Raw genomic sequence first — 12936 nt, forward strand, 5'->3', positions numbered from 1 at the left:
GTTCCTACAGTAGTGAGAGCAGCCCTCCAGACTAGCTGCCTAGTTCCAACAGTAGTGAGAGCAGCCCTCCAGACTAGCTGCCTAGTTCCAACAGTAGTGAGAGCAGCCCTCCAGACTAGCTGCCTAGTTCCAACAGTAGTGAGAGCAGCCCTCCAGACTAGCTGCCTAGTTCCTACAGTAGTGAGAGCAGCCCTCCAGACTAGCTGCCTAGTTCCAACAGTAGTGAGAGCAGCCCTCCAGACTAGCTGCCTAGTTCCAACAGTAGTGAGAGCAGCCCTCCAGACTAGCTGCCTAGTTCCAACAGTAGTGAGAGCAGCCCTCCAGACTAGCTGCCTAGTTCCTACAGTAGTGAGAGCAGCCCTCCAGACTAGCTGCCTAGTTCCAACAGTAGTGAGAGCAGCCCTCCAGACTAGCTGCCTAGTTCCTACAGTAGTGAGAGCAGCCCTCCAGACTAGCTGCCTAGTTCCAACAGTAGTGAGAGCAGCCCTCCAGACTAGCTGCCTAGTTCATACAGTAGTGAGAGCAGCCCTCCAGACTAGCTGCCTAGTTCCTACAGTAGTGAGAGCAGCCCTCCAGACTAGCTGCCTAGTTCCTATAGTAGTGAGATCAGCCCTCCAGACTAGCTGCCTAGTTCCAACAGTAGTGAGAGCAGCCCTCCAGACTAGCTGCCTAGTTCCTACAGTAGTGAGAGCAGCCCTACAGACTAGCTGCCTAGTTCCTATAGTAGGCTCTGTCTGCCTTACTTACAAATCAAGGCCTTGTTCATGTCAGGGAGAGGGAGGGACTGACGTGAGGGGACTGTTCAACAGCTCAGGGTGTACCTGCCCCCCCCCCCCCCCTCTCTCCATCTCTCGCGCTCAAGTCACCAGCCTTCTCTCAGGATCCTCATATACACCATAACAAAGTGCCTGAGATGTGTGCAGGTGTACTTACTGTCAGTGGTGAAGGCAGAGTGGCAGGAAGCCTTGTGGTTAAGAGCATTGGGCCTGTAACTGAAAGGTTGCTGGTTTGAGTCCCTGAGCTGGCAAAGACGGGAAAAAATTCTGTTCTGCCCTCGAGCAAGGCAGTTAAACAACAACTGCTCCCCGGGCAACTCGATTAAGGCAGCCCCCCCACCTCTGAGTCAGAGGTTGGATTAAATGTGTAATTAACATTTGGGTGGAATGCATTGAGTTGTGCAACTGACTAGGTATCCCCTTTCCTTTCCCAGAGGGAGGGGAGGCCAACTGGTCCAGTCAGAGAGGAGCAACAGACTGGATCTGACCAGAGGAGACATGTCAGAAAAACTAAAAGGAAGGATATTTCAGTATTGGCTCCACTTCCCCTAGCAGTATATAGCAGAGTAGCTATGATCTGTATCTGTGCATTGAGGCTACAGGACTGCCAAGTCACAGTCAGAGGTAGTGAGGCATGCAACAACACATGATGGCAACCAGAAAAGGAGACATTTTCACAATTTAACCTTCACATCTGATATTCTATCTCTGACATGGCCTGGCCCCACACACCACTCTTCAAAGTGAGAACTCACTTTTTGAAGGTATGTGTGTGTCTGCCAGTGTGTGTGTATGTGTGTGTGTGTGTTAGTTTGAAGCTCTACTGAGGCAGTGCTGTGTCTGCTTCCTATTTCAGAAGCAGTTCTGCATATCTCAGTCCAGATGGTCCCTGCATAATCAGTCAGACACTGATCAATGGACTGGAGCCACCAGACCAGCCTCTCCACACACACAGTGTGTGTGTGTGTTTTGTTTTGTCACGGTGTGTGTTAGGGGTGTCCCCGAAAAAGAAAAATAATCTTGGTCGACCGAAAGTCGTGTTCTTTCAACCAATTGAATAACAATAATTCAAAATCATTGTCATGTGGTTAATCAAATTTCTATGCAAATCTAAATGAAAAGCCTAAAAAGTTACTTCTAATTGCCATCCGGATAAAAATAGCCTACATAAAGCCAACAAATAAAAACATTGCAGCCTGCAGGTAGAAAACATCCGTATAAAAATAAAATATCCTAGAAATCACATTGGTTACAACGTCTGCAACGAACTTGAAACATTGTATCAACTAGTAACTTGGGTCTAGTCCGAAGCTTGCGCTGCTAGAAAGATTGTATGTAATATTCTGTGCCGTCAGAGTTTCCCCAACCAGTGAGCTCGGGACACACACAGCTGTAGGCGACTTGTGCAAGGGATAAGAAGCAGGACTTCAGCAAAAGCTCACCGAAGCTGAGTACCGGCACCTCAAATGTTCTACTGCTTGAGCTCCTGTTCCTCTTACAGAATATTAGCTCTAAAGTATTGTGGAGCTCCTGCACCTAAATATGAACAGTACCAGAACCCAAAATGAGTAACTGAACGCATTTCAGTCCAAGTCATGCACTGATAAGAAGTAATCAGGAGGTCTATTTCATGACGTTCCCACTGGATCAGAGCATGACATTTTGCCCTTTCACGCTGAGCGGTTACTGAAAGGGAGAGATGGAAAAGATTATTCAATTACATTGAGGAACGATTGTAATTCTCATTGGATGTAAAAAGAGACTTTGTTTGCTTACTGTTTTAGGTGAAGTGAACATTACGTTGAGAAGCTCCACAGCTCATTAGTGGTGGTGCGTTAAGCCAATCAGAAATACAATCAGATCCCCAATTGGGCACATTCATATTCCCACATTTGGGCGCAGGCCAGGTAGCATATAGGCCTACTCGTATGTGTCATTACTCAACATTGACAGGAGCACTCTAAACAACAGACAATGACTAAATTGACAAAACTCTTAAGTGTAGCATAAATTGTGCACTCTGCAAACAATGTGTCCACTCAGACAATGATAACAGGAAGACTGGCATAATATTGAATTCATGAACATAAATTACCATAAACAAAGTAACAACATTGTAGATTAGAAATGATAGAAATTAACGGTAAATGTCCTACTGGTGATAGTGTATATCAATTCCCCCTTACATATAACAAAACGCAAACAATTCACACAATGAAGTTATGAAACATGAATGTGCATAAATTGGCAGGAGATAGCACATTCTGGAGAGAGAAGTGCATTGTGCATCTGGGCACATGGTAAATCCCACGTCTGCATTGGCCGTGCAGCATTTACGGTGATATGGCCTCAGCAGAAGTTAGGGCATTCATACTTCTTGCGCTTCGGGGAGCAGTGCAGAGCTGTTGTCAAGAAAGTGAGTTTGTTTTCTACAGGATGTACCGCCCCCACCTACTGTCAACCAATCATGCCAATGCGGAGCTATACAGAGCCCCCCCCCCCCCCCCCCCCCGCATTGTTAAAACATTTGGGAGGTACGGAGCTCAATTAGGCCTGCTCGACTAAAACAATCTCGGTCGACCAACTGCCTAACGACCAAACAATCAACTAATTGGGGTTAGCCCTGGTGTGTGTATATGCATGTGTGAGTGTGTATATGTGTGTGTGTCAGTTAAAACATGTAGGGGGATGGGAGGCTAATTTTCACCTGAAAGGGTTACAGCTGCTCTGAACTTCTAAAGAAATGATTCATGCTCTAATCTGAATAATCTGTTCCTTCTTCCGTGTGTGTGTGTGTGTGTGTGTGTGTGTGTGTGTGTCGCTCTCTCTCATAAACTCACACACAGTCCAGCCCAAGGGGAAAACTAAATCACGGTCCACGGGACTAATTCTATACATGTAACTAATAGTGCATCAAGCCTAAAACACAGGAGTAACATTTCAAAATAACTGCTGACAGACGCCATTACTTTGGTACAGACCTTCAAAGTGTAGAGACAATGCCGTGAAAGCAGCTACTGTGCTTTGACAAATCAATCTAGTACATGTGATGATATAGGCCTACAATATGCAGTAGCATCATTAGTATACCTGTGAGAGAGTCAGCACTGTCTGCAACCATGTGGAGCCACGAACAGCTAGCAGGCTGATTGATTAACTATCAAGATGACATAACCAGTGAGGAGAGCAACACATGTCCTCTGGTCTGATGAAACAAAAATAGAACTGTTTGGCCATAATGACCATCGTTATGTTCAGAGGAAAAAGGGGGAGGCTTGCAAGCCAAAGAACACCATCCAAACCGTGAAGCACGGGGGTGGCAGCATCATGCTTTGCTGCAGAACGGACTGGTGCACTTCAAAATATATGGCATCATTAAGGAAAATGATGTGAATATATTGATGCAACATCTCAAGACATCAGTCAGGAAGTTAAAGCTTGGTCGCAAATGGGTCTTCCAAAATGGACAATGACCCTAAGCACACTTTCAAAGTTTTGGAAAAATTGTTTAAGGACATCAAAGTCAAGGTATTGGAGTGGCCATCACAAAGCCCTGACCTCAATCCTATAGAACATTTGTGGGCAGAACTGAGAAAGCATGTGCGAGCAAGGAGGCCTACAAACCTGACTCAGTTACACCAGCACTGCCAGGAGGAATGGGCCAAAATTTACCCAACTTATTGTGGGAAGCTTGTGGAAGGCTACCCGAAACATTTGACCCAAGATTAAATTGTTTAAGGTAATGCTACCAAATACTAAACTTCTGACCCACTGCGAATGTGATGGAAGAAATAAAAGCGGAAATAAATCCTTCTACTATTATTCTGACATTTCACATTCTTAAAATAAAGTGGTGATCCCAACTGACCTAAGACAGGGAATTTTTGCTAGGATTAAATGTCAGGAATTATGAAAAACTGAGTTTAAATGCATTTGGCTAAGGTGTATGTAAACATCCCACTGAGAATGCTGTTCATTGACTACAGCTCAGCATTCAACACCATAGTGCCCACAAAACTCATCACTAAGCTAAGGACCCTGTGACTAAACACCTCCCTCTGCAACTTGATCCTGGACGGGCCGCCCCAGGTGGTAAGGGTATGCAACAACACATCTGGCACGCTGATCCTCAACACTGGGGCCCGTCATTGGTGCGTGCTTAGCCCCCTTCTTGTATGCCCTGTTCACTCACGACTGCGTGGCCAAGCATGACTCCTACACCACCATAAAGTTTGCTGACGACAACAGTGGTAGGCCTGATCATCGACAACGATGAGACAGCCTATAGGGAGGAGGTCAGAGACCTAGCAGTGTGCTGCTAGGACAACAACAACAACCTGTCCCTCAATGTGAGCTAGACAAAGGAACTGGTCGTGGACTACAGGAAAAGGCGGGCCGAACAGGCCGCATTAACATCAAAGGGGCTGAAGTGGAGCGGGTCGAGAGTTTCAAGTTCCTTGGTGTCCACATCACCAAGGAACTATTATGGTCCAAACACACCAAGACAGTTGTGAAAAGACCATGACAACACCTTTTCCCCCTCAGGAGACTGAAAATATTTGGCATGGGTCCCCAGATCCTCAAAAAGTTCTACAGCTGCACCATCGAGAACATCCTGACCGGTTGCATCACCGCCTGGCATGGAAACTGCTCGGCATCTGATCGTTCGTACTGCGCTACAAAGGGTAGTGCGTACAACCTAGTACAAAGTCAGTTAATCCATTTTAGAATAAGGCTGTAACGTAACAAAATGTCAAGAAAAAGTATGTGAATCCTTTGGAATTACCTGGATTTCTGCATAAATTGGTCATACAATTTGATCTGATCTTCATTTAAGTCACAACAATAGACAAACACAGTCTGCTTAATCTAATAACACAATTATAAAAATGTTATGTCTTTATTGTTACCATTCACAGTGCAGGGTGGGAAAAGTATGTGAACCCTAGGATTTAATAACTGTTTGATCCTCCTTTAGAAGCAATAACCTCAACCAGTTGCGGATCAGACCTGCACAACGGTCAGGAGGAATTTTGGACCATTCCCCTTTACAAAACTGTTTCAGTTCAGCAATATTCTTGAGGATGTCTGGTGTGAACCACTCATGGTCATGCCACAGCATCTCAATTGGGTTGAGGTCAGGACTCTGACTAGGCCTCACCAGAAGGCGTATTTTCTTCTGTGCAAGCCGTTCTTTTGTTGATTTACTTCGTTGTCCTGCTGCATCTCCCAACTTCTGTTGAGCTTCAACTGGCAGACAGCCTTACATTCTCCTGCAAAAATGGGAATTAATTTTTCCGTTGATGATAGCAAGCTGTCCAGGCCCGGAGGCAGAAAAGCAGCCCAAACCATAATGCTCCCTCCATCATACTTTACAGTTGGGATGAGGTTTTGATGTTGGTGTGCTGTACCTTTCTTTCTACACATATGGTGTTGCATGTTCCTTCCAAACAACTCAATTGTAGTTTAATCTATCCACCGAATAGCTGTGGAACATCCAGGTGCTCTTTTGTGAACTTCAGACATGCAGCAATGTTTTTTTTGGACAGCAGCGGCTTCTGCCGTGGTGTCCTCCCATGAACCCCATTCTTGTTTAGTGTTTTGCCTATTCTAGACTCGTCAGAGATGTTAGCATGTTCCAGAGATTTCTGTACGTTTTTAGCTGACACTCTAGGATTCTTCTTAACCTCATTGAGCATTCTGTGCTGTGCTCTTGCAGTCATCTTTGCAGGACGGCCACTCCTAGGGAGAGTAGCAACAGTGCGGAACTTTATCTATTTATAGACAATTTGTCTTACAGTGGACTGATGAACATCCAGGCTTTTGGAGATACTTTTGTAACCCTTTCCAGCTTTATGCAAGTCAACAATTCTTAATCTTAGGTTTTCTGAGATCTCTTTTGTTCGAGGCATGGTTCATGTCAGGCAATGCTTCATGTGAGTAGCAAACTCACATTTTGTGAGTTTTTTTTATATTGCAGGGCAGCTCTAACCAACATCTCCAATCTCGTCTCATTGATTGGATTCCTGGTTAACTGACTCCAATTATCTTTTGGAGAAGTCATTAGCCTAGGGGTTCACATACTTTCCCCAACCTACACAGTGAATGTTTAAATTATGTATCAATATAGACAAGAAAAATACAATCATTTGTGTGTTATTAATTTAAGCATACCGTTTGTCTATTGTTGTGACAGAGGAAGAGCAGATCAAATTTTGAGACAAATTTATGCAGAAATCCAGGTAATTCCACAGGGTTCACATACTTTTTCTTGCAACTGTATATGCAGAAAGTGTACAGCATAGTGGGTACATTTCTGCAAAAACTTAGAGCGTTGAAGTGCGAGGCTCAACTTCTCCACTGTTTTGGGTCCCCTGGCTACCACACTGTTCACAGCGTGAAGCAAACTCGTGCACATTCGAAGATACAGTGTGTGACAGCGAAGTGTTACATCCCTTTCCTATCCACGCATCTCAATATCTCCGGTTCTGCTTGTGGCAACGTCATTTCGCTGAGTCTACTGTAAGAAAGAAACACATCCCCAATTTAACTGACAGTCTAAAAATGGCTTCAGATCACTGGCATTAGTCACGTTATTGAACGTTGGCATTGACCAGTGTTCTTCAAGCCTGGTCGTGGGGACCCAGTGAGTGTAGGCTTTTGTTACTGTTCAGCGCTAACCCATCCGATTCAACCCAATGTTGGCGTAGCCGAGAAGCTAGGCCCATAACCTCACCAGTGGGAGTTAACAGACAAACACTGAACACGGCAACAAAGACTAGATAAACATTGCCACAGAGCTGCAAGGAACTGTTTTCCTATTTAATCAATAGATAAACCCACACTATGATAAATGCATGTTTCTGCCATAAGATTCCTCCTCATAGGCAGTCTGAAGAGGACTCACTCATTACAGCCGACGAGGGCGGCTGTTTAGAACAGCATGCAGAGGACTCTGGGTATTATTTATGCCCTGTCAATGGTCCATCTGAGTGCATCACCCCAGCCAAAACCACCATAGGGGGTTAGAGTAGTGCCTAATTCTACAGACAGAGCATAAGCAGGGATGCTAAGTAGTAATCTTTGCAAAATGTCTCCAGCCCAGTCAGCACATAAATCAGATACAATACATAGTCTATATTTAAAATCTCCCCAAAAATCCCTACCTTTATCCAGTGAATGCTACAGGCATAGATAGTAAAATTAGCATAGCAGCTAGTAAATGAAGCAGCATGGTGGCGAGTGACACAGCACAGTGCAGGCCTGTAGAAGGGCTAATCCATATCCGGCTGCATGCTACAGCTGTACAGACAGACTAGTACATCTCTGCTCCTAACAGCTGAGCTTGGTTCCTCGTCTATAGGGTAAGATGACAGTCTGCGTAACGAGTGAAGGGCCCGGCGGTGGATGCGGTCTCCTCACAGCAGAGCAGCATGTAAACAAACCCACACGCAGCAGCGTCGTCATCACTGCCTACACTCTCCCCATCTCTCTTTCTCTCTCTGCCTCCCACTTTCTTCATCCCTTCCTCGCTTGCTCTCGTACTTTCTACCTGCCTCCTTCGCCCTCCCTCTCTCCATCTGTCCCTCTCCATTTCTCTCCCTCCTTATTCCTGCAGTAGCTAAGAGAAGCAGACTGATAAGGTCCTGTGTTCTCTCTGGCTGACACTGTTCTCCAGCAGAAATACACAGAGAGGGAGAGGGCCAGGAAGGGACAGGGAGAGATGGGACTGTGGATGCTTCGTGACAAACTGGGCTGACAGGACCCAGACGGGCTTTGTCCAGACGAGGAAGGGAATGAAGGGGAGAGGTGTCACTGTTCCCATCCTAAACCCTGCTCCAGAACCTCCTCAGTGATTTGGGAAACTTCCAGGGAGAAACTGTGAAAGGGCTGTATGATGTAGGCCTGTCACATGTGGTTGATTCCCAGACCAATAAATAATCAACTGTGGTGGCTGGAGAATATTTCCCTGCTCCCTGCACTGTGTCACGTTTGCAGTCACGCTCTCCCTCTCTCCAGGGGTCCTATCCTTAGTATCATTTAGTGTAGGGCCAGACCGACTGACCAACGGCAGGTTTCACTTTTCTGCACATGTGGATTTATGGTCTCCATTTAGCATGCCATCATCAATAATTCAGTCTGTTGCATAAGAGGGAAATGCAGAGGTTTATGTCCCAAATGACACCCTATTCCCTATAAAGTGCACTACTTTTGACCAGAGCATTATGGACACTGGTCAAAAGTAGTGCACATCTTAGGGTACAGGGTGTCATTTGAGACACAGCCAGAGACAGTGGACTCGGGGTAGCACCCGCCACTACTTGACTACGGACCCGTCAGCGCAGATCCCCAAAACAACAACTTTGGTTCAGTTCTAATGGATTTCAGTGTAAAACAGCATAGACAGGCAAGGCAATGCAGCGAGGCAGAGTAGCTATTGCTGTCTGAGGCACCGGCTATCCACCAAGTAGCAGGATTTACAATGTCGCTCATAAGTAAATTAATGAAAGAGAATGGAGAGTTTTACTATCAGACTTTTATGACAAAGGCTCCTGAGAAAAAACAATACAGGATTATTATAGCAGAGTAATTAGTAAGATAGCAACCATAGAAACGGTGTGTCAATGTGTGTGTGTGTCTGTGTTGGAAAAGAGTATGATGACATGAGAACACAGAGGAGTTGAGTGTAGTGTGTTGCAGGAGCATTGTATGATGACATAACATGCATGAGCCTGATTGAGCGTGTGTTTATGTGGGAAGCTATTATTGGCTTATAAGAGCAACAGAGTAGGCAGAGCATTCAACTGGCTGTGTGTGTGTCAGATTCACTGTGTTTAATACTGATATGAATCTTAAGTGTCTTCTCTGAGCTTGTTTACACAGTGAGTGTTGTTTGTTGAGAGAGAGAGAGAGAGTAGGATGAATCAACAGGCTCCTGGTTGCCCTCTGAGCCCAGTGGGAGAAAAATCCCATCGCTGAGTCACAGCACTCCCCCATACATACAGTACATACACAGTGGTCTCAGGGTCTGTATGCGCGCACATGTGTGCAAGCGAGAGGTAGCTAGCTACTATATTGAATCGCAAAACTACAGTGCCCAACTTAGTACAATGTAGTACTGTAGTTGTTTACAAATCACTGTAGAATCTTGTGAGCAATAGCCTAGTCAAGCCTACTGGGAGTAGTCTCACAAACAGTTCCTGGTCTTTCAGGATGCCTGGTCGTAACTCGGAAGCTTCCTCTCAATCAATAAGCATGTCCCCTCCCCTTGACCTTGGCTCTGATGGCTCCTACCAGGAAACCACTGACTGAGTCTGCCTTTACGACCTCACTCTACTCTAGTGATTTGTAGTAGTCTTCAATTAAGATAAACCACTCAAGCCATGGACTTTCCCAACCCTCTAATGACTGTCCATCTCATGACTGGTGTCTTTTTTTCTTTCTTTAAAGCTCTTTGAGAATCGTTATGGAATAAATAGCACTACAAAATGAATTATTAGTAAATCATGCTAATGTGATTATGTACGCAAACTAGCACACAGCAAAGGCAGCTAAGGGCCGTCACCTCTGGCCATGCACTGAAGTATGCCTCTCAAACTGATGTCATTTTTCACTTGGTCAAGTTCTTGTTCATCAGTTGTTCTTATCATATCACCACTAACACATTATCTCCACTTTGGTCCATGTGAGACAGAGCTAATCCAGCAGTACAAAGACTGTGTCTGAAACGACACCCTAATTCCTAATGAACCGAAATGCACCCTATTCCCTATATAGTGTACTATGGGCTCTGGTCAAGAGTTGTGCAAAATATACTAGGGTATACGGTGCCAATTTGAACATAGACAAACAGTTGAGTGATGTGATGGGACAGAGACACTGGGTTCTCAGCACAGGAGGCTACTGGAGTAAATGGAGTAAATGGACTGGTATCAAACACATGGCAACCATGCGTTTGATGAATTTGATACCCTTCCATTGATCATGTTCCAGCCATTACTATGAGCCCATCCTCCCCAATTAAGGTGCCACCAGCCTCCTGGTATTCTCAGGGATTTCAACAAGCTGTTGTGATAGGCGCCTGTGTAGATAGGCGCCTGTGTAGATAGGCCTGTTGCTGAGTCCCATTGAGACCAAGGTCTCTTTTACAAGGGAGCCATGCATATACACAATTTACACTCTCAGTTCCAGGTCAGAGATAACACTGCTGAGGATGAATGGTGATAAATCACATTGATGAGGTTTCACCGGTTCATAACGAACTCTTCCGGACGCTCACTGTCCACTTCAGCCTGTGTCACAACGGGATGACTTACAATACAATTACAGTGGCTGTGTTGATACTGATAACACACACATAAATGTATAACATAAATTCAATAGTAATCTTACAAGAAAACAGAGTTCCAGTTAAACCGTTGGTAGAAGACTGCACAGGAGGAGGTGAGGATGATGATGCTGAGAGTATTCAATAATGCACCCATCTGTATAGCTGACACATGGCACCGTTTGTTTTCATTTTAGCCATGTGGAACGAACTGAGGCTCGTAGGAAAGGGCTGTCAACCGCACCACCACTCTGCCAACAGGCTTATATAACCCACCACTTCCACTTCCAGTAACTAGAACCCCCTTAACTCCACCATTCAAGATCAGCCAACACAAAACACGGTCGTCATAGATTTGACTGTACAATGCTGTCCTGGCAACGCCAAGAACCCGTCATGATGATAATGAATGTTAACTGAGAGAATTTCATGGTAATAGATTATTCAATAAAATACTAGAATATGGTTTTTCATGGACCAAGCGTGTTTAAGTGGACGAACAAAGAGGCATGTACTCAGTGGGCTACGGATATAATTTCACAGCCTGACTGCAGATCAAGTCATAATAGCATAGACATACCTGGAAAGAATACATAGGATGCCTAGGAAAGAATACAATGTCCATCGACATTAAAAGACCCGAATGTCTTGGTCATTGGAGGCTGAGTACGCATCCTCTGCTCGCTCCTCTCTTCCCATATGAAAACATTGCGTGAAAATAAGACGACTAGCCTAAGTTGCAAGTGGTGTTCATACCTAAACGTATCACAGGCAATAACTAGCTGTAGACCGCAATAAATAAAAAGCATATGGGTGATAACTGACTATACAGAGAATAATACAACTTTGAAGATGAAGCTTTTTTTGCAAGGTGTAAACAATTCATGAGCAAATTAGCTATTATGCTAACGTTCTCATGGCGACTTTTCCTGCCTCTTTAACTAACCAGATAACTGCATTTCAAGATGAAGACACAAACCTTTCTACGACGTTTGATGACAATTCATTTGGTGGGAAAGAGACAGCCGTTGGTGTTGACGTTCGCTTGTTACATTTGTTTCCAGCCTGTCTGTGCACTCCGCAGTGTGATCTCGCCTCTCCGCTACATTGTATTATGTGACGTTGCAACTTCATCAAAGGAACCTCCCCCTACTTGAGTCTGAGGCACAGAATTCAGAAGGACACAACTTTATTGAAGACAAATCTATTTTCAGTAAATCATGATAGGCTGCATCTTTGTACAGTGTCCTAGGAAAAAATCGAATTAGATTTTTGGAATGACCAATAAAAGGCATGATGAAGAACTATATTTAGATTCAAAACAGAAGTCAATGGCTACAGAATATAATGAAGATATGAGTCTATGCTATGATTGAACTGATACAAATACACTTACATGGATAAAAGCGTCCGTTAAATGGCATACATTATTATTAGAATTATCATTATTATTATAAAAGTTATCTGTCTCAAATAAAAATGACTTCACTCTCTTTTGCTTGAGGGATGCTGTACAGTAGCTCAGTCAGGCCTGTAATGAATCCTGGCTAAATCCTGTAGGAAGGCTAAATCCTGTAGGAAGGCTAAATCCTGTAGGAAGGCTAAATCCTGTAGGAAGGCTAAATCCTGTAGGAAGGCTAAATTCTGTAGGAAGGCTAAATCCTGTAGGAAGGCTAAATCCTTGTTTTAAGACTATCTTTGCAACATTTTGGCTCCAGTAAGGCATGGTCCAGCATTATGTTCCTGCCCTGCATAGACAGTCATTATTACAGTAATTTCAAATGTTATCATATGTCATTATCTGAGCATATCACTGGTTATTACTATTACAAG

At 44.4% G+C, this 12936-nt stretch overlaps 1 protein-coding gene across 10 annotated transcripts in view; it reads right to left on the bottom strand.

Moving 5' to 3' along the window:
* The window catches only part of LOC129840544 (inositol polyphosphate-4-phosphatase type I A-like), a 53028-nt gene extending 40800 nt beyond the window's left edge, over nucleotides 1-12228 (bottom strand). For 5 of the 10 annotated variants that reach the window (XM_055908488.1, XM_055908487.1, XM_055908486.1 and 2 more), the window contains exon 1: nucleotides 12083-12227. The gene's annotated coding sequence lies outside the window, so the exon portion shown is untranslated. Of the gene's footprint in view, nucleotides 1-7942; nucleotides 8221-12082 lie in introns of those variants that run through there. The other 5 variants (XM_055908493.1, XM_055908492.1, XM_055908491.1 and 2 more) reach the window with 3 other exon arrangements.
* Between the last annotated feature and the right edge of the window lie 708 nt (nucleotides 12229-12936).

The sequence above is a fragment of the Salvelinus fontinalis genome, chromosome 41 (assembly GCF_029448725.1).
Source record: "Salvelinus fontinalis isolate EN_2023a chromosome 41, ASM2944872v1, whole genome shotgun sequence".
NCBI lineage: Eukaryota > Metazoa > Chordata > Actinopteri > Salmoniformes > Salmonidae > Salvelinus > Salvelinus fontinalis.